The following is a 24,833-nucleotide window of genomic DNA, read 5'->3' on the forward strand; positions in this document are numbered from 1 at the left end:
TGTGTGTGTGTGTGAGAGTGTGTGTGTGTGTGTGTGTGTGTGTGTGTGTGTGTGAAGGATGTAGACTTGACTGTTTACCCCTTGGGGAGGACCTGTGCACACTCACTCAATTAGTGTTGATGATGTTATGACAGACTTTTTTTCTATTTATATATTTATCCATCCATTACCTATCTGCTCATGTGCAGCTCTGGAGTCAATATTGATAAATCTATTTATTTATATTATTGCTATTTTTAAGTTTTTTTTGTTTGTGTTTTATGTGTGAGTTAATCATGCACAGGCACATTGTTGTACTTGTAGTTGCTAATTTCTTGATAGATTTTTGTACACCCTCAAAGGTAATGTCTGATTGTTTTTATGTAAATCCCTGGCATGTTTTAATTTTCCTTTATTATTTGTCTCTTATTTGTATTCTCATATTTTCATTTGTCTTTGTTTTTGTTATTTGTCCATAAGATTATAATGAATTGGAAATGTTTATTTATTTTCTTGTTTTTGTTTGTCTTTAGTTAGCTTATGTGTCAAATAAAGTAAATTCAATCAGTCAGTCAGCTCGTGATTTGGTTAGTTGAGTAGTTAGTTAGTTGATTAGTTATTTTGTCGGTTAGTTATTTATTTGGTTGGTTAGTTAGTTAGTGTGTTTGTTTTGTCCCAGGCTCATTTAAAGCAGCCTTCTTGCAGCGCAGGTGTTGATCAGATCTTAATGAACTCCAGGAAGTGACGTCTTCAGGACTGCGCGTTTTTTTTTTTTTACCTTGACGTTAATTAAACTACACAGAAACGAGCCACGTGTCTCCACTCAAACAGCGTGTTATGCGTGTTTCCTGTTGCTGCACATGAAGTCTGAACAACAGACGGTGAATGAGCGACTGAAAAACTGTGGGCAGAAGAAAGAGGATTTAAAAGTTGGACGTGTGAAGAAGTGAGAAGACACTGGACTCCAGGTAAGACAAACACTTGTCCTGTGTGGTTGTGTCCCTGCAGGTGAAACCTTCACCAACTCTGAATATAAAGTCACTGTGACGCTGTTGATGTGTTTTACTGTTTCTAATATTGAAGTGTCGCAGGTTTTAAATGTGGTCATCTCACAGCTTTTTTGTTTACACTGCAGATACATTCACTTGTCACTGCAGGAAAATAAATGTGGTTATTTAGATTAATGATGGCTCCTTTTTAGTTAGAACAACCACAGCTCCAGCGTCTTGTCATGAACTACTCTTGCTTCTCCTGTTTGAGTCAAGATGTCTGCTGAGACCGGTCACTGGTGGTTGTTTTGGTGGAAGTTGCTCATCCTTCTCATTTGCTCTGAGGTTGTGTTAGGCCACGTAATTTATGAATCAACAGGCAAATGTTTCTATAGTGTGGATCTACTAAAACCGGAATAAATCATGTATTTAATATGGTTGTTTTCTGAATTCAACATTTCTCTGTATCTGCATCTGCATCAACAAAGCACTGGTGGTCATTTGGTTCAAATGGAGCTGGCAAAAGCTTCGAAACGTTATGAGAACCATTTATCTGTGGCTCACATCAAGGGAGATGTGACCAGTCAAAGATGCAGAGGTCATTTAATTAGCATCCGCATTACATTTGGTTTCCATAGGCTTTTCATATGACCAAATCAGCATGGCAGATTTCATTAAGATCTGTGCCCCAAAGGTGAAGAATTTGAAATACAAAATGTACTTTAACTTCCTTTTTTATATATACTCATAATTTGTCTTCTATGTAGAACCTGTCCAGGCCAAGACGACATTTCATTTATTGTGAGATACATTGTTTTAGGACAGACCTGGACCCTGAAGCGTGATCACTGCCTTCAACAAATAAATAAATAACCTTGTATATTTAGTATTTGTCTCCATATGTTAATGTTTCAAGTGTTCATACAGGGCCACGGTGGATTAGCAGTAGCGTTAGACGTTAACTAGTTGAGTCCTGTACTTTTCTCACTATAAGTTGACTTCTAGACAAATCAATAACAGATTTTGAAGTGCTACCAGACCACTCAGTCAGACTGTCGCTGCTGGCTGTTGGCTTAGTGTGCTGTGACAGGCACGCTTCCCTTATGTCTGCAAGCCTTGAGTGAAGAGGTGAAAGAAGTGTGTGTGTGTGTGTCTGCCTGTTTGTGTGTCTGTGTGAGTGTGTGTGTGTCATAGTCATCTCTCTCTGTAAATCAGTGTGATTGTGTTGGATCCATTTAGCTTTATCCCTTATCTGTCTCTTGCTCACTCCTCTCCTCTTGCTCCCATCACATCTGTCTCTTTGCCATTGTCTCTCTCTCTCTCTCTCACTCCCTCCCTCCCCCTCTCTCGGAGCAAATCATCCTTGCCCTCTCCCCCCAACCTCACAAAGAGAACCTTATTATTATAATGCATTACCAAAAGTCTATTAAATAGCTCAAGGCAGACACATTTTCACCCAGCGCAGCAGGCAGTCGCTCACTTTTGGTACACAGCTGCAAAATTCTCTCTCCACTGAAGTTACTGAGATTACACCCACAAACACTTGCTGCCAGCTCACTGAGATCAGGCTCATTTCTGTGTGTGGTATAATTCACAGCCCCGAAACAAGAGATCAAAAATGAGACACAAGTCAAGCTAATGGAGATGCTCAACATCCTCTGGGACTTTTAAAAGAACCAACAGCAAAACCTTTCATTGAACATAAGCAACATGCATAAGTGTTGCTCTTTCTTTTGATGGAGCTGATAATATTTTGACTGTCATTGACTTGGTAATATTGTCACTGAGAGAATCTGGAGCAGATGTGCTGGCATGTGAAAACACTGATAATTAGTTAAGAGTGGCTGAGCTGCAGAGAAGGTGGAATGGGGCATCATGCTGGATCCAATCTGCATTCGGAACTTGGCTTGTTTTGGTTTGTAGCTGGACAAAGTTCAGCTCGGTTACTGTGACTCCATTCAGACCTGGTGTTACTGTAACATCTGTCCTGAGTGATCCAGTCACAAGAGGTCGGTGCTAAGTTCAGGTCTGAATGCACTTGAAAGTGTCCTGAGGTCGGATCACTCAAACCCAGTCGTAGCTGTGGATCAAATTCTTTTCGCTGAATGCAAATGTGTCCTGGGCCGACCTACTCAGCTGACGTCCTCTGACCTGTTTCATAATTAATAGAAATTATTTTTACACACAGTGGCCATACGCTGGTTTGTTTTTAGGCACCATCACAATATCAACACTGATAATGATGTTTGATACTTTTCTGAAATGGATCAAATCTTTCTCTATACCACAGTGAGATTTGTTCTGCTGGTTGCACGTGTCTCTATCATGACAAACAGACTCACACAAACAATGAAATTGAACACCTCCCAGACTGGGTCAAAATAACATAATTTGATTTTTGCATGCACAGATGTGTATGATTATTTGCTTGTAGAGAAGTGAAGTGAGATTAGATCTCAAGTGGTCACAGGAAACACATTACGGACGCATTTTAATAGCAGATGTGAAAAGGTGAATTCAACTCAGTCCCCTTGGGATCAGATCTCTCAGGACAGATGTTAATATCAAGTGAACTTGGCTGTAACCCAGTGGGACTAGAGACTTGGTGGGTAAGATCTCTGTCGTACATCCTCTAACTGTTGGTTCAGCTAATTCCTTTGTTTTTGTTTTACACTGAAGATATTTGTGGTAATGAAAAACAGAAAGAATATTAGACAGGACAATTTTATCTTTTTTCTGGTAATTGCTTCTAGATATGTTAAATGACTTAAGGCAAATCACTTTCAGTTTTAACCCTCCCATTTTTCCAATGAGCAAAAATAGTTCTGTCTATGGTACAAAATTCAACCAATTTAAAGCAGAGAAGCTGAAGTGAAAATCAATGAGAGCCATTGCACAAATATTGAGGATTGCCAATTCGTCCTAATAACGATTAGGTCCTGGACAATAAAGGAGCAACTGATGCACTAAGTAACAGACAGAAAGCATCAAACTGGTCAGACAGGACGGCAGAAGATGTTGACAGAAACACCAGGAGAGGAAATCTCCAAAATAACAATCAGCACCACCAACCTCCACAAGGTACCACAATACACTGTTGGAAGAAGACTAAAGAAGGAGAAGATGAGGTGCAGATGTGTGATGGACTAAGATCTTATCGAGAAGAAAGTCATCATGCAGCGAGACAGTGACCCAATCTAAACTGCCAACGCAACAAACAAAAAGGTTTAGACTGACAAAGTCAAACACTGGACCTCAACCCAAGAGTGCAACAATTCACGTCCTGAGGAGGAGACCGAAGGGAGAAACTGCCTGAAACAAACAAGGACTGAAAGAGGTTCAAAGCTGGAAGAGAATCCTGAGGAAGAATGCAACAGTTAGGACAAGTCAGCTAGTTACACACTTGATGCACTTTGTGTAACCAAATAATATGTTATATTTAATTTAACATAAAAACAGCCTGTTACTTTAATTTCATTCATCTGAACATGTGGAGCTCTGATGCTTATATGTTGTTAAACAGATCTAGATGTAATTGAAGGAAATGGATACATGTTCTTGGTTCTTGTCTCATGTTCCTCCTGTGATCTTTAAACAGAATGTCTTCAGTTAACAAAGAAAGGAACCGGCTCTGCCATTCTAATAGTTTACAAAGGGACTGTAATGAAATCTGCTCTTTTCAGTCTCAGATACAAAACATGTCAAATGTAATTTCCTCTTCTTCATTTTTTTTTTTCATGAGGCGTGGTTGTCAGAAGTGGTCTAACAGTGACTGACAGAGAGAGAGCTCTGTCTGAATGCTCTTGCCAAGTTGAAAGATGTGAAAAAGCAAGAAAGATAATTTTCCCACAACATGTTTAGGTTGACTGTAATATGATTGCAGACCACGTGAGTAATCTTGGCTGTTTCACACGTGGAACCCAAAACAGTAAATCAATTTTGAAGGATGGATGTGTACTACACTAAGCCAAGATCCCACTTATGTTCATGTGATACGCACAAGACAGCTATCTAAATATAAAGGTGATTATTGGAACTGTCTCCTTTTCATTTTGATTATAAGATGGGTCCAAGTAACATTTCTCAAAGGAAAACTATTTTACATTGCTGAGATATATATATATATGGACAACATTAGCAGATTAGTTTTTAATAGACTGCGAGAAGCAACAACAGAGTAGCTTGTCTAAGCTCAATAAACAAAATCAGTTCTTAAAAGGAGAAATGAAAATCAGATTCATCTAAACTACATTTTTGCCCAATTCTGCCAGCATCGAATAGACTTTCCTTCTGGAGGAGACACCAAACTATTGAGAGACAAAGTCAAATGAAGATACATTGTGTTGATCAGTAGGTATTTGAGTTGACCACCAAGTAATGCTAGTAGCAAGCTTCTAATTTACCACCTGTGGCTTCACAGGAACTATATCATTCACTGGCTTTCTTTGTAGTTCAGTATTTTGCTCTCATATAACTTTGTAACTCTCAGCAGGCCTCAGTGTATTAGTCGCTACACATTACTAAACAACAAAGATGCATCACTGCTGGCTAGATGATGCAAGAGGTAGCTTTAGTGGGCAAGGATGAAGTCTGCATCTTCATTTGCAATATTCCTTTGACACGCAGCCCTAACATGTCATATCCTGTAAAAGTAATTCTGTTTTAAGTGAAGTGAATTAGATACAGAGGAGTTGCAAAATTTTAATCTTTAATAAAGCTGCACCAAATTTCTCACTCACTGAGACCAGACCTGGTAGACCAAGGTGTTGTGAATATGTGGAAAGTCATTTATAAGATAAACCATTTTTACTCTTCAAGAAGTCAAGAGCTCCCTTCCCCTGTCAACAATCAAAGGATAACATGACCACGACCTCAGAGCATTCACCACACGATGCAAACCTGTGGTAAATTTACAACAGAGATGATGTTGCAAGTCACAAAACAACTCATAAAAACTGAACCAAAAATCAAACTATATCCAAAATTTTCAAAAAGAGGAACAGTATGGAGGAAAAAAAGGGCCAGCTTATGATTCATCTCCTCAACTCCTCATCTGTCAAGCACAGATGGAGTTTTGTTAGTGCTCATGCGTGTATGAAATAGCACACAATACGACCAACGCAGCTCCGCTGGCCTAGCCTGCTCTGCGGAGCCGCCGTCTGTGTAGGTGCTTTTGCAGATACTGAAGAAGAGACAGTCCAGTAGAAAGCTTTCCACCTCCACTCTGTTAAAATTACTTTTAGCCTTTTACTATCTACTATCTAATCTACCTACGTTAGCTGCACACACATTTTAGTGTCTGCTTTGATTTTCTTTTTTTTACCAGTTGAATGCTGAAGCATCTAGCCCACTCAATCCATGGAGCTTTAATCTAAAGAATCATTTATTCTGCCTTTGCCTAAGAAAAGAGATAACACCATTTCAAATGATGTAACCATCACTGCTCCTATACTTGCATGCGTTCTTTGCTTTAGCAATACATCCACTAGAGGGCAGTGCACTGTCAAACGACAAACAAAAAAACAGAATTCACGACATAAAGTTATGATAATGTGCATCTAATGAGTTTGCCCCTTTGCCTTGATAAAGTATCATCATAAAGATGCTTGTACTTTCAAAATAAATTGCAAAGGATTGTGTCAAAAGGTTCCGCCATTGTTGAAATTTCTTCCTGGTATTCCTCTGATCGTCTCTCGTGAACTATTGGTTACACTGCCCTCCCAGTTTCCGATGGTACCACTTGGTTTTGTCTGTATTCATAAGCTTTCTGATATGGAAAAAATGACGACAGAGTAAAGACAGATATTTCTGTACATGTGTCTAACATTGTGTATAAATGAGCACACAAATGTAAGAACGCTCAACTGCACAAACCATAACAACTGTTTCATGTTTGTTTCTCTGCTCCCTTCCCCCTAATTTTTAATAGCTAATTACAACCAATTATCCAGTCACATCACTGTTGGCCTGGGGAAGGAAGCACATAGAGTCGCCAGCCGCTTCTTTTCACCGTGCAATGGGCCACTTCACTTTGAGGGTACGCCGCATGCTGAGGTGCATGCAATCATCAAATATCAAACATCAAATAGTCATTTGTACAGAAGCCCCAACCAACCAGGAGGAGACAGCAGTGAAGTGATAGGGACATGATCCCTCATCGGTTTTGTACTCATGGACGCTGCCACTTCGGTTTACTGGAACATATGACCAGGCTGCTGGGAGCTGGAGCCTGGTGTCTGCATTTTGTGTCAGTGCTTTGCTCCTGGGCCACTGAGCTCCTGAACTTCCCACAGAGATATTTTATTGATATTGGCGGCACGTTAATGACCATAATAACATATATGCTATTGATGTTACAACTGTAAATGTGCATAAGAGATTTAAGTGCCTTCCACAAAAGGATACTGCTGGAGGTTTTATGCCTTGCTCAAAAAGGCTCTCCAGCAGTGTGGCTTCCTCACCTACCCTCCTCCACCCTCAGCACTCAGTTCAATGTGCTTGTTTGCATCATCCTCATAATGGTGATTCACATTTGTTGGCCCTGTCAGCCCACAGTGTATTTTTTCACTCCTGCACTCTCCCTCTATACCCCAGTGTGTGAAGCCACAGATTTTCCCGATACGGCTCGACTCCTTAACACAGAGGCGTTGTGTGACTCTCCGCTGCACCGCTGTCCTCCCAAATACACGGGAACAGATTTCGCCTGACATTTTTAGAATGTTTTTTTTGTGCTTGAATCCGGCAGTCGGCGTAACAGTTGGCATAGTTTTATGTGAACGTACTCTGCAGTGCTCATGTTGCCCACTCAGTGTCTTTCTGCTCTTTGCCACTGGACTACCATGTGTACAACACAAGACAAATTTAGCTTCAGCTTTTACAGAAAGCAGATTGTAGGGTATTATGTGGACGATGCTGTTATCCACTATTGACTCTTTAGTCGGCCCACTCAGCATCTCTGCCTTTTTCCTCCTCCACTGAGACTCAAAATATTAAACATAATGGACCATTTTTGGCTCATAAGAGGAATCTGGCAAACTGAAGAGCTTAATTTTGCTACCATTCATTTTTCATCACTTCCTTCCCACCCTCTCCTCCTTCAGCCCCCCTCAGCTCTCTTTCGTATCTCAAGTTGGTAAATATGAACCCATCAATGTAGAGAGCAAGAGACCAGAATTGCTTTTGCTCCCATGGTTGGGCAGTTTTAATCTGCAGGGGCTTTCTTAAAATAACTTTCTTAAATCATTTCTACTGTGGCTTTTGGTTTATTCCCACCGGATATTATGATCAGAGAAAGAGACGGAGAGACACCACGGAGAGATGGTGGTTTGGTTGAACCTAATAATTAGAGATGTTAGGATGGGATTGGAGGGAGATTTGAGCAAGGAAAGGTACAACAGGAAGGAAAACAAGGTAGTTACCCCAGTAAATAACTTTGAGGGATATTAACAGTAAGATTGGAATGATTATGTGTAATGACTTTAGAGATTAATTGTATTTGGACGACAAAGGTTACTGAGAGAAATTAGATCCACTCACACAAGGAGATTCTGTCAGTACTGCATGGTCTCTTTTGGTGTGTGTCTACCGCAGTGCAGCTTCCTCCTTGACGAAGAGTGTGTGTGTGTGTGCTGTCTGTGTTGTGCGTGTGTGTGTGTTTGTGCCTGTGCCGCGTGCTCTGCGGCTGCAGCAGTTCTGACACGGGACCACAGCAGTGACAGCAGGCTCATTTGCTGCATGATTATCGACGGGGTTGTTGCGACTGAGAGGAAAGGCCGCCTACGTACACAGTCATACACTTTCCCTCACACACAATGACACGCACACATAGACACTACACACACGGTTTCTTGTTTGAGCCAATTATGCAGGCCAGTAACCTGCCATATGGCTTCTGCTAGTTCGGAATTTGTATTTGTGTAGTGTGTGTGTGTTTTTGTGGATGGATGGTGTCATTATAACACAAAGACAGTTCAACCCTGAGGCCACAAAGGAAACGACAAAGAAAGAGAATGTTAACCAGTTCAAACAGACCAGCACTGTGGAGGCAACTGTCTGAGCAACATGTTCAGGATGGATCAAAGAAATGTTTTCATGAGTCATGTTCTGTAAATTTCTATTTCATGATTTTTAATGTTGCTCATACAGTGAAGAGGTGGTCCTGAGCAGAATAAGGTGCTTTGAGTCGAGGGTAACGATATCAATACCACCACTACTTTAATTCATTATGGATTAATGGAATGGAAAGATCAGTGTTGATGCAAAGTCACAGTGTGTCACATTTAATTAAGATTTGTGATTTATTGTCAAGGAGATCTGACAATTGTGAATGCATCAAGAGTTTATGCAAAAAAGAAAATTGACTGAAAGTCTTTTGAAGTGTTAATTGAGCTGTTTTAAAAAAGAAATAATATAGACTGTCTTTATGTCATTGTTTGACCAAATCAAATATATTCAAATCACGTCACATCCATTTCTATTTGAATAACATGATGAGGCATTATTTGTTCTTGTGTGCTCTAGAATTAATTCATATATTCCTGTAACTCTGAGGATAAACCATGATATTTCCAAAACTGATGGACTGCCCACATTTTTATTTCTATTTTTTTTTTAAGTGCTGAAAAGAGTAACCAGCCTCCAGCTTTAGATGAAAACTTAGATGAGACAGTCCCTGACACATGCTGCTACACACACACACACACACACACACACACACACACACACACACACACACACACACACAGACGCACACACAAAGCTTAAGATGTGTCGGATTTCAAGTGCAAAAAAACAGGAATGTTCTTCTGTGCATGCATGTGTGTATGTGGTCACACAGTCTTGCATCAGAAAGTAAAGCATGAAGATAATTAGCAACAGATGATGGACATTAAGGTTTTAAATGCAATGACCTGTTTCCACAGGATGTTTTTAAATGTGGAGTTCTATACAACTGAATACTATCACAATTAATGCTATTATTCTATTTTATCATTCCATAAATATTAGGAATTGAAAGGTAATTCTAAAAAGGTAACTTAGAACCACCTAGTTTTATTGCAAAATTCTCCTTAAATTCCACATTAACGTCATAAACCCCGGGCTCATAAGACTTGGGTCAATGAATCATACCCATTCAGTATCATAGAGGTGTGCTCATTTAAGAATAAGGCTGTAACATAAGCAAATGTGAAAACATGAATGGGTTTGACTAATCCAAACGCACTGTAACGTCATACTGTTCCCCTGGTTTGGAAAACGTAACCACTGTGACAACCAACTGATCTGGCAACCAAGGGAAACCTGTACAACAAGGGAAATCAAGCCCGTGAAGCAATTGCTCAGCTGCTAAATTGTTGCTCAACACAGTGTAACATTGGTTCAGATGTCTGTGTGATTTTGGATGATGATTATGGGCCTTTATCTGGATCAGAGTATGAGCCAGTGTTTCTCCAGAGTGCCACAGGGTAGCACAGGGTAATGCTAATGTGTGCTTTGCCACTGTAATATTATGGTATTAATACCATTAAAATAAATGTCCACATTATCCAAAAATGGATATGGAGGATTACAAACCAGACTGCAAGCTATCCTGCAAGCTGCTTCTGCATCTTTTTCTCCTCTTTATAGTTTTAATGCTGTGTCAACTTGTTGCAAAGTCCGAACTATCCAAAGAAAACCTTTCCACACAGATAATGATGCAAACTAGGGCATCTTTCATGTCTGTTATTTCGGTTCAGACTAAACTTAAAGTCTGAAGGTCTGACACAAACAGTGTAGGTGTGAAAGCGCCCTTAGTTTGCTATCTTAATGTATTCATAAAACATGGCCAGTGACATTACACCCAAGTTTGAAAGCATCACAATACAAAGAAATATGACAGATTTTGAATCTGAACAGATCTGATATACAGTAGATTTTTGGGAGAGTCTGCAGTCGGAGTCAGAATTTCTGAAAACTGGAGCACGATGAAACCTCAGCAGACACTGCCACAAAAACAGGATACCTGTTCCACCTTCCATGCTGTGGTCCCAGTAATGTTTGCGCTCCAGGCAAGATCATACAAGCAAGTCCCCTCTACACACAGGCACACACAGACACACTATTTCACTGCAGCACGAAAAACATAACGCGGGAATGTCGTGCGCACACTGAACTGATGTGATTTATGAATATGTGAAGTGTTTGCAAGTAAAAGAGATGATAATATTAGAATAACGTTACAGCTTATTCTATGCATGGCTGAAGTTGCTGAAGACAAATTTAAGCTGAGTAGTACGCAGGCTTGTTAAGATGCACTATTGGCTGGATACAGTGCAGTCTCATGTATGCCTTCCCACTTAGCTTGGTTCTGCGAGCCAAAATGTTACATAAGAAAGTAAAAATAAACAGGAGGACCCACGCTTCTGTCTTCACCGAACTTGTGCACTGCGGTAGCTTCACCTTGTCACCTAAATAACATTTTTAATTTTGTATATGGGATATTGTCCAAACTAGATCAGCAATAATTTCTGTTATGCTGACCGGACTTATTTTATATGTTTTTCTGTCGACCATCCGACTCATAAATCAATTTAGTTATAGGATATTGGGTCTGTTATATCTCTTCCTTCATTATTTGTTCACTGATTTTAGATATATTCTTTTTGCTTTCTTTAGGTTATCAAATTGATTTTCATTATTTACTTTTCATATTTTCATTTATTCCTTCTAAAATATCCCTGATAAAGGCAGCCACTGTCCTGGAGAAAGAGACTAAATCAATCACTGCCACTTTAATCCACACAAAGTTTACGGTTGAATTACAGACATGTATCTGCTTCTTGTCTTTGGCCAAAACCCCAAAATGAGCAGCTTGTAGAATTCATCAAAACAAACCTGTATGGCTGAGGTGCAGCACTACCCCTGTCCATGTGTTTGTTTGTCATGCAAAAACTACTGAACAAATTTCCACTAAACCTAGTGGAAGGATGGGACATGGGCCAAGAGAGAACCCATTACATTTTGGCATGGTTCAGAACAAAGAGGCATGCGTGGATCTTAATGAAATAATTAAGGCACATTTAGGACTCTTACATCTATCAGAGTGTGCAATTTGGTGCAGCTCCAAAAAAAAAAAAAAAAAAAAAAAAAAAGAGTTTATGGATTTAAATCTGGTTTCATAAGGGGACTGTCTGGTGGAGGCATATGCTTTAGTGAGTGCCATTCTAGTTTCTGCTATTCTAGAGTTTTGAACTTCTGAGAGGACAGAGCAGTGTTTTTGTGGATTTAGTAGAGTTCTGTGAGAAGTGCTGCTGTGAAAATCCCTGCTGAGCCGTTAGAAAAATGTGCACAGTGCCACACATTCTTTACTACTGCCCACCTTCCTTCATTTGCTTCATCTACCCAACTACCCCACTGGCTGCAATCAGCTCTGTAATTTAAGGTAGCTCTGGTAAGGACCCTGCCACTTTTCTAACGACCTGAAATTGGCCCTACCCCGAGTGAAGGCTCACTTGCTGCCAAATGATGACTTCATGTTACTGTGCTACTGCCTCTGTTATGATCACTCCAATGCTTAAACTAAAGTAACCATAATTACTTTATGATGATTCATAAATCTGCTGCTTGTTAATGGTGGGGCAGTCAATACAGTCTGATTCACTTGTGTGTTAAAGTGGCTGAATTGTGAGGAAAATTAGACCTCATTCTGTTATTTCTTATTAACTTGTTCTCATTCACTAATTCATAAAGTAAAGCCACACTTGTTTTGTTCACTGATCACTTGACATCCAGAAATAAACTGGCTCGGTTTTTTCCCCCTCAGTTTATTTCAGTATGTTCAGCTGGGTCTAGCTTTTACTCAGTTAAAACTGAGCACTCAGTTCATAAACAAGGAACTGTTTGGTGTTGTCGTCATCTGCTGGGACACGGACTGACGAATCAAGTTGAAACTTGTGTGAGTCAAACAAATCAAAAGACATAATTGTTATAATTAAGAGGACTCTGGTGACAACAGCACATTAATGATTCACTGACATGACAGTATGACAGCAACAGTTCTATCCAGTAGCAGTGTTGCAGATCTGTGGCAGTAGTCAAAAGAACAGTGTAATATCATGCAAGTGCTTAATAAATTAATAAAGTGTCCACACGGCACAATTTATTTTAGTCTACCATGCCACACCTAGTTGGTCAGACTTTGTTATAATATTATAATAATAATATTATTGTCCAATGATGAAATAATTAAAACCAAAAGATTTGTATACACACCTGTATTTCTGACTGTTGTTACCTCTTACTGTAATTATTCCACAATGAATCTTCGTTATGAAGCAACAATAGTAAATGAGTGTAGACTGAGATAACACTGTGAACACTGTGCATGATGTGTGCTTTGTATGCACCTGGGCAGAGTGAGTCGTCACATCACTTTCCTGCTGCTGACAGTGATTGTCAGCATAAGACGCACACACTCTCTCACTCCCTCACTCTCTCACACTCGTACTCCCTCACTTCACTCACTCACTCCTGTTCTGAGTCGACAGCGTTCGTCTGGAGAATATTTATTTTGACCTGTTATATGACTCCCTCAATGCATTGCAGCTGTGAGCAGTCATGTGTCTCGTTGATAATGAAAGAACGGGGAAACAAAGGGAGAGAGGGATGGAGAGGGTTATTAAGAGGGTGTGTGTGTGTATGTGAGGGTGAGAGAGAAAATGAGTCATGTATCTATTTAATAATGATGACCAAATGGTTCAGAGGTGAGTGTCACAGTCTCTGTGGCGAAGGAAAACATTTGACACACCCAGGACATTCTTTGGTTCCTGCCTGCTTCAATTAAGTTCCTGCTGCTTGTGGCTTAACAGCCTGTGGCTCCAGAATTCTGATGTATGTGAGTGAATTAGTGTTTGTGTGTGTGTGTGTATCTCTGTGTGCGAGGGTGACTGTGTGTGCATGTGTGCAAAAGGCCCTGCTGCTGATGGACTATATTTGCACTTTGCAGGTTTATTACCTTTTTTTTTTGTTTAAGTTGTCTTTCATTGACCGCCAAACAAATCTTTCGGTGATTCTTTATTCCTCACTTTACTATTTTGTTCAGGAACAAGGTTTGTATTCATGCTTGGGCTAATGTTCATGGAACACCAAAGAATTGTTTGATTGATGAAATGTGATATGGTGTAAATATACAGTGTAGAGTCACTTTGACTCAGTTTATCATTATTTAATCCAGAGCAAAACAAAAGCATAAGTATTTTAAATATTTATTACAATTCTTTAGAACAGTTAAATAAAACACATTGTGACTTTTAATTCATTGTTTTTAATCTTAAAAACATCTTTATATGTAAGAGTTATCGTTTTACCAGATCTGTTCAGATATCACCACAAACCAAGAAGATTTTTACCCAAGCAGATGAAGGAACTAATCACTGAAATAAACAATATAAATACATAATATACAATAAACAAGGTCTTTTGCTGCATTAATACAAAGTGAGGGGACAATCCACGAGCAGAAACCTTTCAAATATGGCCACCACGTCTTCAAAGTAGTTCACAGCATTGCACTGCTCCCAGTTCTCCTCCCTCGCTTGGAATCCTCCCTGGAAGACCTGCTCTGTATTCTAGGATGTGTTGCTCTACAAGACGAGAATTCATCATGCACAACCTGTGAGTGTCGAGGAAAACTACGAGCATTCTTGTGGTTACACTCCTGACCTGACATCCTTCTTAGATCTTGGAGACTGTCAAACTGGGAAATGAAGACTGCTGTTCTGTCCCCTGGTCGTAGCAGTCGTAGACCAAACTTTCATCACCCGAGATGATCCATGTTTTACACAGGAGTAAAATTTCTTTCTCCTTAAATTTGAGGTGCCATCTTGGTCATCATGTGCCAAAGGTCCCGATGTTAATCCCATGGCTACCGCCAGTTGGTGTTCATACTTGTAACACGTGCATTACCAGGCTGTGTACCTTGAGTTTACTGTACCATCCCTTTACTTTGAAACCACCATGTTTACCTTGTCCGTATCTCTCTTCAGTATGTAACGGCATCAACATATCAAGGTTCAAGCACCAACAACAAAAATGTAGAAAGCTCTCAAGCATTTGTCCTGTATTAATTTTAGCTTCTTCATCTGCTGCATTTTTGCAACAGCACTGTAATCTTCCTGTGGAGGGCAATGATTTTAGAACCGATTTGTAGTTTCACCCGATACTGTAGCACAATTGTCAAACCCACAAAGTGCCATTTCACCCCCCCACTTTACCTTCAGCCACATAATCTCAATATCCACAACAGACACAGCCTTGGATGGTGGTGGGGACTGTGACCTTTGCATATTCCAGTGTGTCCATGTGACAGAGACCTGCCGCTCCAGATAGTTGACTTCAATTTATCTCTCTGCTCTCCTCACTCCATCTCCTGCCACTCATCACACGCTTTCCCCTCAGCCTTCAGGGTCAGCTGGCTCCACCAACAATTAGGCCATCGCTCTATCACCTGAGGAGTACCAGCCCTGTTTATATATACCTGTGTGGGCATGTAAGTCATCCTCAGTGTGACTGAGGCAGCAGACACAATGGGATATTTGTTTCAGGCTTATATCGATGAAGCTGTATGTCTGTAAGCTTTAAGCAGTTTTATCAACTAGAGGAGGTGGAAGGGATGAAAAGCTTGATTGTAGCTTATTAATATGCTGCACATCCTTTTGATACTGTGTTGTTTTATGAACCCAATGCACACATTTATGCAGCAGCACAGATTTCCCAGCACATTCTCTTTTTCTCCTCCCCTCAACTATCAACTCAGAGGAACAAAGCTCATCTGATCAGTAAGTAAGGAGAGGGAACAATATCAGGGGCAGCAGTGAGAATAGTAAATTCTGAAGAAGTATCACCTCCCTCCTCCTCTTCTGAAACAAGTCACTGAGGCAAACATACGAGGGGGAGAGAATATTAGCGAATATGTGAGAGGGAGGATTGATGAGAGGCATTGCTAGAATTTTCACTCCTGGCTGAATTGAGAATTATCCACTAGATGAAAATTGGAATTGGGTTGCAGAAGTGGTGGGGACCCTTTTAACAGTAAAAGCCAGATGCAAATATTGGGATAATTTACATGAGAGCTTGATACGCTCTCTGCCTAATATATCCAAATGTTTAATAGCCTACTTTCCTCACAATTCTTAAAGATAACACAGGAAGAAAGGGAGAAAGGCATCAAGGGGGAGGAGGTGGTGCAGGGGGTTGATGATGCAAAATGGAGCTAGGAGCAAATCCAGCCCTTCATTTGCAAACCATAAGCAAATTAAGGGTACACAATTTCTTCTCTACTGCCAGTAGCTGGTGATTTGGTCTGTTTTTGGCTGACTTGCATTTCCTCTCTGCAATCAATAAAGTGGGCCAAATACCCGAGCCAACTCTGACCTGGGGCAAAAAGACGTAGGGGGTAAGGAAGAAGACTGGGGAGGAGGAACAACCAGAGAATGAGCGTGGCATGAAACTCGATGAAAATGAGTTGTTATGAGTAGAAGAGGCTGTAAATTGTCTAAACTTTTGCATAAAAGCAGGTTTGGTATGTCAGGGGGAAAATACATTTGATTCAGTTTCCATGAACCCGTAGAGTGTACAACTCTCAGGAGTCTCAGGAGATTTAATATGTAAAGTAGGAAAAGCTGGCAAAGAATAGTATTCATCAAAAACAAAAGAGAAATGAATTGGGAGAGTAGAAAGACTAAGAGACAGGAAGATGATTGATATTAAATAATAATGTAGCTAATAAGTTTTCTTAAATCTCAGTCTACTGTTAATGCTGCAGAGAATCCGTGTGAGGAAGAACATAACAGAAATGCACACGAACACGCACAAACACGCACACACGCACAGTCATTCCACAGTCACCTGCATGATTGTGAGGTAGGGAAGCCTCATTAATCATGTCAAGCCAATGAAGAGACAGAAAGCACAGAAACATATTAAATAGGAAGTAGGTTTCTTCCCCTGGCTTGGTCAGACAATTACGTTAGTGAGTATGATTGAGTGTGTTTGCCTGTATGCACGCCGGCTGAAAGTGAGCTCCTTTGAGAGGCAGCCCCTGATGTATCAGCACTTACAAAGTAAGTAGCCATCCTAGATGTGTATTCCCCTGAAATAATGGTGCACTAAATATTAGTGGAGGGAAATTTTAATGGAGAAACCCAAGTTAGGAAGTAAATGTGCACTTGAAAATATTGGCAGAGATTTAATCTTTTTTCAAACTCATTCGGGGAACTCATTGTTGAACTTTTGCACTTTTCATTTTTGTCATCCTGGATAGTCTCAGATGTAAAATACAAGGTGTTTCTGAAGAGGTCAGCAGTGAAAAATGTCTCTTAGCTAATGAGGGCTTCCTCTGTATGTCAACAGAAATAAGATAATGATTTTGAAATGGAAAAACTATTACAAGGACTGGATTGCATTTTGAATAAGACATGGTTATCCCAAAAGCTGCTTCATTATTTATTGTTTATATGCTATAGATTATTGATCAGTTAATTGACTTTATTAAGGATCTTCTTTCTGTGTAATGTTTGTCATCCAGCCTCACAGTTTATCATGTTCTACTAAAGTATCTTTTCACTGTCTCTGAAGATTTGGCAAACATACTAATTAGAGATGATCTTTTTATGCTGCTACATGAGAGTAGAAGCCGACGACAGTGCCGTTGTCATCAAGCAGTTGGATGTCCATATGTTTTGCCAAATCCTGTGAAAGCTTCTAAAAGTGTTTGGATTGTTTTCCCCATGTAAGATTCCAATACTCCTGAAATTAAAATGAGTCAGATTTGATTAAACTCATCTAGACTGCTGCAATAACAGGATGCAGTTGATTTACCATTCATATTCAGAACTCTGTGTATTTTGCTGTTTTACTTGAGTCCCACCATAGATTTGTACTGGATGTGTCCACTTTCATAAATGAAGCCAAAACATCCCAGATATGGACAGGTGGACAGGTTGGACAGGTAAAATATGGACAGGTGGACAGGTTGTATAACATCAGTCACATTTTCCATGATGACAGTCTGACACCCATCATACTTTATGTAGTTTAATTGCTCCCCTTATAATGCAATGATGCTTCTTATAGTAACAACACAGTAGCTAGTATATAAATATCGCTCTGTCCTCCCACAAACAACCACCCTCCATACTTACCCATATTACATAACGACCATCTCTCACACTATACCTGCTGCTCACCATTCCAATCCTGCACTTGCACCTATATTTCATATCATACCCAGTTTCTTTTCCAACGCGACATCAGTTTCAGCAGCAGTAAGGAGATGGGACAGCTGAGCCTCCTGCCTTGAAATTGGTGTGTAGGCCGGACGAGGTCGGAGGGGGGTGCACAGATGGTGGAGCAACATCAATTTCTTTTTTTCTTTTTTTTTACCATATCTTCCTGTCAAGAAGAATTGGCATTTGCTTCCCATTGATTTTGGATAGAATCCATGTAATAACTGTCAATACTACTTTTCCTTAAACAATTGTGTACTTCTGCCCCTTTTTTGTGCACTTATGACACACAAACACACAAAACACAATGCACTGTGTAAGCACAACATGTGCAAAACACAGCACACACACAGTATAAAATGGATTACAATATTAGAAGAATCCAACAGTTCCCTCAATTAGCAAGCACTTGGTGACTGTAGAGAGAAGAAACATGTAGCAGCAGTAGGCGACCATCTGCCTCGACCGGCTGAGCTGAGCAGAGAGAAATGGGAGAGAGATGAGAGCTGGGTGGAAAATGCGGGGAGATAAAAGAATGAGTCAGCTCGTTTAGACTGGTTCTTATCATAACAAATATACTAGTGGATGATGTTATTGACGATGGCAACACTAGTTTATAATAATAATAATACGTAATAATTATCTTCAGGAATTAAAACAATTATTTAATAAATATTCAGTTCAACAATAACAATGTTATGAATTCTAACCTCCCAAAAAACGTGTTTTCAATAAAAACAATTGAAATTGTCCTGTTGAATGAATGAAGCCATCACTTTTGAATTTGCCCCCATATCAAACTTTCACATTGACCCATTGAACTAAATCTCTGTATATTATCAAAGAAACCATCTGTGTTGAAAACATTCAGCTCACATCACCTCACTAAGACAAATCATCTTCTCTTATTCATCCTCTCAAAAGCCTCAGCCTCACATTTCCATCCTGCTCAAAACTGCCTTTCAATCCTCAGAATGTCTGGACTCCTGACCAACAAAAATAATTTGCACTTCTTGCTTTTGTCACGATTGATTTGAACTGAATTTCAGCTGTAGTTTTTTTTTTTCCTACTTAGGCTGAGGTATGTAAACAATCAAGGGAGCTTCACATACAGTTCATGACACAACACATTTGCAGAATATTTTCCGTGCGTGCAATTGTTTCCATTCAGCTTAACATCCTCATGGTGCACTGGACCAATTCAATTATATTCAGTAATTACAGTCACTGTGTGGCTGCAACCAAACATTATGTGACCTCGTTTCTCTCTGAGCAGTGTGCATGTAGTGCACAGTTAAAAATAAATAAAAGTAGCACAGGATTCCATCCCATATTAGCAAGTATCAACAACGATTTAAATCCAACTCATCTTCATGTAAAGCAGTTTGTTCGAACAGGCGATATTGCACAAAACCAGGGTGCACAGATGTGATATTATTTCTCCACTGTGACCGTTATGTTACATCATCACAGTGCGTCAATACCTTTTCTTCTTTCACCTTTGTGGCCAAGACATTGGAGCCCATACATAAGAGCCTTCCAGCCAAGCTCTGCCACATATTGCCATGAATTTTTTTTTGAAAAGAAAAATGGTTGCGATACAAAGATGCCTTACATTTTTTATATTCTCAGAATATCCGTTCTGTTATGGAAACACTGATACGAAATGTGATGCTGTGTCTTCATAAATTGATTATATTGGATTTATGATCAAGGAACACATTGTATATTGTATTTAAATAGTTTTAGTGCCAGATTTAACACAACAGAGCTATTGCTGTTTGCGCCACAGCTTTCAGGATAAAGCATTTTATTTGTTATAAAGGTTTTATTTCTATCTTTGATTCCTGGTGTTCTCTATTCTTGTGTTATAAGACTCTGTATGCGAGTCTTGTAAACTGAAAGTCAAGACTTGCTGGCCTTTAGAAAAAAAAAAAAAAAATCGTTAGATGTCTGTAATCCTCACAACCCCAAAGAAAGAATGGATGGGGGGGCACAATACTGTCATGTAGGCTTTATATTGGCTTTGAAGCAGCTTAACACTTCCTGCTCTCCTTAGGGTGCGCCATTTGGCACCCTCTTTTGTCAGCTAAATTCATCTGAAGTGCTTACAGACAGGCCAGAGGTTTAGATAATATCACAAAGCCTATTTATACTCCTGTGGTTAGGGTCTGTTATGTTTTTTCTGCCCCAAACCCTTTTCATAAAAGTATTCAGGTGGTAATTTGTCATTTTTTTAAAATAAATGTAGAAAGTATATTTTTTCTTCGAGATGTCTTCAGGTAAGACAGAAAAGGGAAAAATACATTTTCAGGTTGTGTTGAGGTGAAAGCCATAAGAAATGTCCTTCACAGATTTTTACATAGCTGCCCCCCCCCCTTCCTCATCTGCATGCATCAACACTACAATAGTGTTTATGACCAGAACCAAGGATATACTGTAAGTCAGGGACACAGCAGGAGCAGAGTCCTCTGCTGTTGGCTGAATGTACTACAGGCTACAGCAGAACATATGCATGTTGAGACAGAGCAACAGGCAGCAACACCATTGACACAAATATCTGCATATACCTCAAACTGCTGCAAGGCCACTTCCTTTACTGTTGTTATAGCCTGAAGACATTCAAGCTTAAGTCGTCAAGAGTGTCTGCCCTTGTATCCTGATATTTACATCATATCTGGATATATGATGAAAACACATCTTTTTATATCAGAGCGCCTGTTTTCATCCAAGCTCTCACAGCGTCTCTGTCATTAACTGCTGCTGATGTCCTTGTCCGACCTCTTCGATGTTTGTCGCTCAATGCACCAGTGGTGTCTTTTCATTTTTTTGGACTTTTCAAATTGTGGTATTGGCTATGGCCAATGTTTGTGGTTGGCTCTGATTGATTTTCCCTTTTTTGTCAGCTTCAAAATGGCTGGATTTGTTCCCATACATAGCGGTCTATGGTCTTCATGTTGGTTTCCCTTTTTAACAAGGTGGAGCATGAGACTAAAACCAAAATGTTCAGAGCAATTCAAAGTTCAAACTGCCAATCAAATACGTAACACCTGGGCAAAAAAAAAAAAACATCAGTCGTATTTTTCAGTAGTTTAATTCACTTGAAAATGGGTCAAAACAAAAAACACTGCGACTGATGGCTGCTGTATGTCAGAGAGAGAAACCTCAGCTTCTCAGAAACAGGGAGGCTGTGACACGATCACAAAGAGACGGCAGAGTCGTGAGACAGTCACATGTTCTTGCAGGTTTGTTTTGTAAGAACAGGTCCTTGGACATTTTCCAATGATTATAACAAATCCTTGTAAGATAATGCAGGGCAGAGGTCTGAATACATCCTATTCACTCATGTGCAGAAGTCATCAGCTTTGCTTTCGAATCACTTCCAAGAATTAATAGTCATGTGTTGAAGGTTTGTCAACAATGCTTGAAAATAAAAGTGGCTATATTATGTATTCACCTGTTCCACCACTATAGTCTTGGAGGATATTCAGCCATCATTTCAAGCCTAGGACATTTTGCGATTTTGTAAAATCAATTAAAGTTTATAAAAAAAATAAAAATCAAATCAGTAAATCTAAATCTATGTAAGTACAATCAGTTCTTATTTTTATCGGCTCTAAGATACTTTATATGAATGTGTTGGATGAAAAATCTAGAATAGATCATTTCAACACCATCCCACCAGCTCATGTATTTAAATGTGAACAAACTGTGCTGTGAATGCAGGTGAATATACGGGGTCTTTGATCATTTATTCCCTCCATCCCACCTCTTTTCTTGGCAGCCGTGATGGAACACAATGAGTCAGGGAGCTGTTTTTGCTTCCTCCTCTGTTTTCCACCTCAGTCTAAAAGGTTGGAACATGGGTCATTTTTAATTAACGTATATATATCATGTGTATTTTGATTCTTATTGTTAACAGTTATCCTTGTCAAATTAAAAAATATCCCATTACAAATTACAGCTTCTGAAATGCCACAGATACAGTCACACATCCATTAGATTTAACTTTCAAGGGGTGTTTTGTTTTCCTAGATGTGTTTATTTGTGTTTTTTTTAATTATGAATGTCAAACTAGATGATTAATGAAGTTCTATGACATTTACTCCCTGTATGTAATTGTTTTTCAAAGGGGCTAATCTGAGCCAGGCCATTCGACAATGATAGCACTTTACTTTCACTTCACTTTACAGGGCTAGTTAGCATACAGCGGTTAAAAAACAAATCTGTTACTACTACTAATCACTGGCACTGGGTCTGTATCAGCCAATACAAATCAGGTATTGCAATAGGTATCAGGAAGAGTATAAATTGAATAAGAAAGTCTCTAGTCAATATAGCTTTATTTTTAGCCCCATAAAAAAATTATATATATGTGTATGTGTGTATATGAGATTTGTATGTATTTCAAAAAAGTAACCTGCATTTCTCTGTTGATATCAGTTTAATATCAGCTTGCTCTACCCTGACATGTGTAATAATAAAAGGATAATCATTTATCATCTCATATCATGTTCAGTTTTGTGTAGCAGCACATTGTCATTACAGGCATGATTTCCTTTTGTGTGGGTCACTATCACATCAGCGAGTTCAGGCCAAGCCATTTGTAATAAAGCAACGACAGCAAAGGATGAGGATTTGTTCCAGTCTGCTGTTTCACATTTGTGCAGCAGGGTTCAAAATCTATGTTCATGTGTCTCTGTAGCATCGTTATATCAGCCATATTAGCTATTTCCAATACAGTGAATTTTTTTTTTCTTCTTCTTCTGTAGCTCCTTCTGCCAACCTTGTCTCATAAACACCCAGAGATCAACTAATGGCTCTCTGGTCAATGGAGAAGGAGAAGGAGTCGATGGGGCGAGCTGGGGAAAGACGAATGAAAGATGAGAGAAAAGGGGGAGGGATGGACGAGAGATGCAAAGATGTGGGACTGTGTATCTGAGCAACATGAAAGTAGAAGTCCGTCGCAGCTGGCCTAAAGCTGGGGCAGCCTGCCATTAACAGAGTGCAACGCTGTGGAGCAGGGACAGAGAAGTACGCTTCAATCTGTGTGTCCTGGTTTGAGCCAACCTGTGTTCATCATTCCCTACATACATCACGATATCTCTGCTGTCACAACACAAACGCCTGGTGTTACTTTACATGGATCAGATTTCTAAAGTAATATTTTCTTCTTAATGCAATAAGGTTTTACCTAAAGAGGAGCATTTATTGTGATCATAGGGATGAATTTCATTTTTTTAGTTTGAGGGAGTTCTAAATATCAAATATATATTGAGTTGGAGAACTTAAGGCTTTATTATTGCATCAGTAGAGAATTGATGGCAAGGGAGATGTGATGAAGAAGAGGCAAGCTTGTAAAGTTTTTTCTCAGGATGAGGTCTTTAGTGTTTATCTCAAGCTGTGTTCTAGATGAAATCCCTTCCAGTGAGACATTTAACGATGCAGGATGATGAAATATTGCAATAGATTCTCAGAAGCCAGTTGACATGGATAATAGAACAATTAGTTGAATGATGATGACGTTATAACTACATTTTCTATCGGGGGTCACAAAGGCTTTACTTGAATAACTATTAACAGTTCTACATTATTACAATAAATACCATAATTCCATCTTTTAGCTGATGCTTTTTATCCAAAGCCACTTAAAATAAATGCATTCAACCATGAGGGTTCAAACCCAGAACAGCAAGAATCATGTAAGTACATTAGCTTCAAAAAGCCAAACCACAAGTGCTACATGTAAGTGCAACTAAACTTAATCCTTTTTTTAATATAAACACCAGAGTTGACGATGGCTATTAGACATCACCTTCTTAACCAAGGTGTAGTCAGAAGAGATGTGTCTTTAGTCTGCGCGGAAGATGTGTAGACTTTCATTATTGACCAAATACAGTGTTTCACAAAGAGTCACCTTGTGCTGTTTTGACTTATAGCCCAGTATTTCTATGGAGTCAGGAAGACAGCTTTGTTTTGTTTAGTGTTTCATTGGCTGAGGTTTATATGTAGAGAAACCAGTGGCATTTAAGTAACAATGTGAGTGCACTGAAAGGTGAAATAGCAGGCTGTCCAGATTGAATCAATACTTCTAATCAGCATGTTGTCCAAGTACAATAAACCTTTGACCAAATGGCGGATTTCAACATACGATCACTCACAACATTAAAACTTGCATCTGGTTTAAATGTTGTGGCGGATCAGAAAAGAGTTCAAACAGTGATTATATTTTTAGCACTTTGATCCATGCAACCACATTATAATGTTTACTTTCTTATCCTGGCTTTGAAATACCTAGTACAATTACCACCAATCCTGCATCCATAAAAGTACAATTTATTTAAATCTAGCTGGTTTAAAAAAAAAAATAAAATAAAAAATTACCATAACTTCTTTGTAGTTCTTGTATCTTCAATTTGCAGCCAAAACCGGTTCAAACAGCACATGACTGTTGCTTTGGCTCATGCTGCATGCATTAACTACAGCATCCGCAAACAAGAGTTCCACAATGAAACTGATTTGTGTCTTTGTTACTCAGACATGCTGTCTGATAAACCATTTTATATCAGCACTCCTACACTCGGAAGCATTAAAACTCCCT

At 39.4% G+C, this 24,833-nt stretch overlaps 1 long non-coding RNA gene across 1 annotated transcript; it reads left to right on the top strand.

Moving 5' to 3' along the window:
• The first annotated feature begins 755 nt into the window (after positions 1-755).
• LOC138407411 (uncharacterized) lies at positions 756-24,143 on the top strand. Its single transcript, XR_011240818.1, has 2 exons — positions 756-947; positions 23,005-24,143. It is a non-coding gene; the product is annotated as an uncharacterized lncRNA (long non-coding RNA).
• Positions 24,144-24,833: the final 690 nt, after the last annotated feature.

The sequence above is a fragment of the Paralichthys olivaceus genome, chromosome 4 (genome assembly GCF_024713975.1).
Source record: "Paralichthys olivaceus isolate ysfri-2021 chromosome 4, ASM2471397v2, whole genome shotgun sequence".
Lineage (NCBI taxonomy): Eukaryota > Metazoa > Chordata > Actinopteri > Pleuronectiformes > Paralichthyidae > Paralichthys > Paralichthys olivaceus.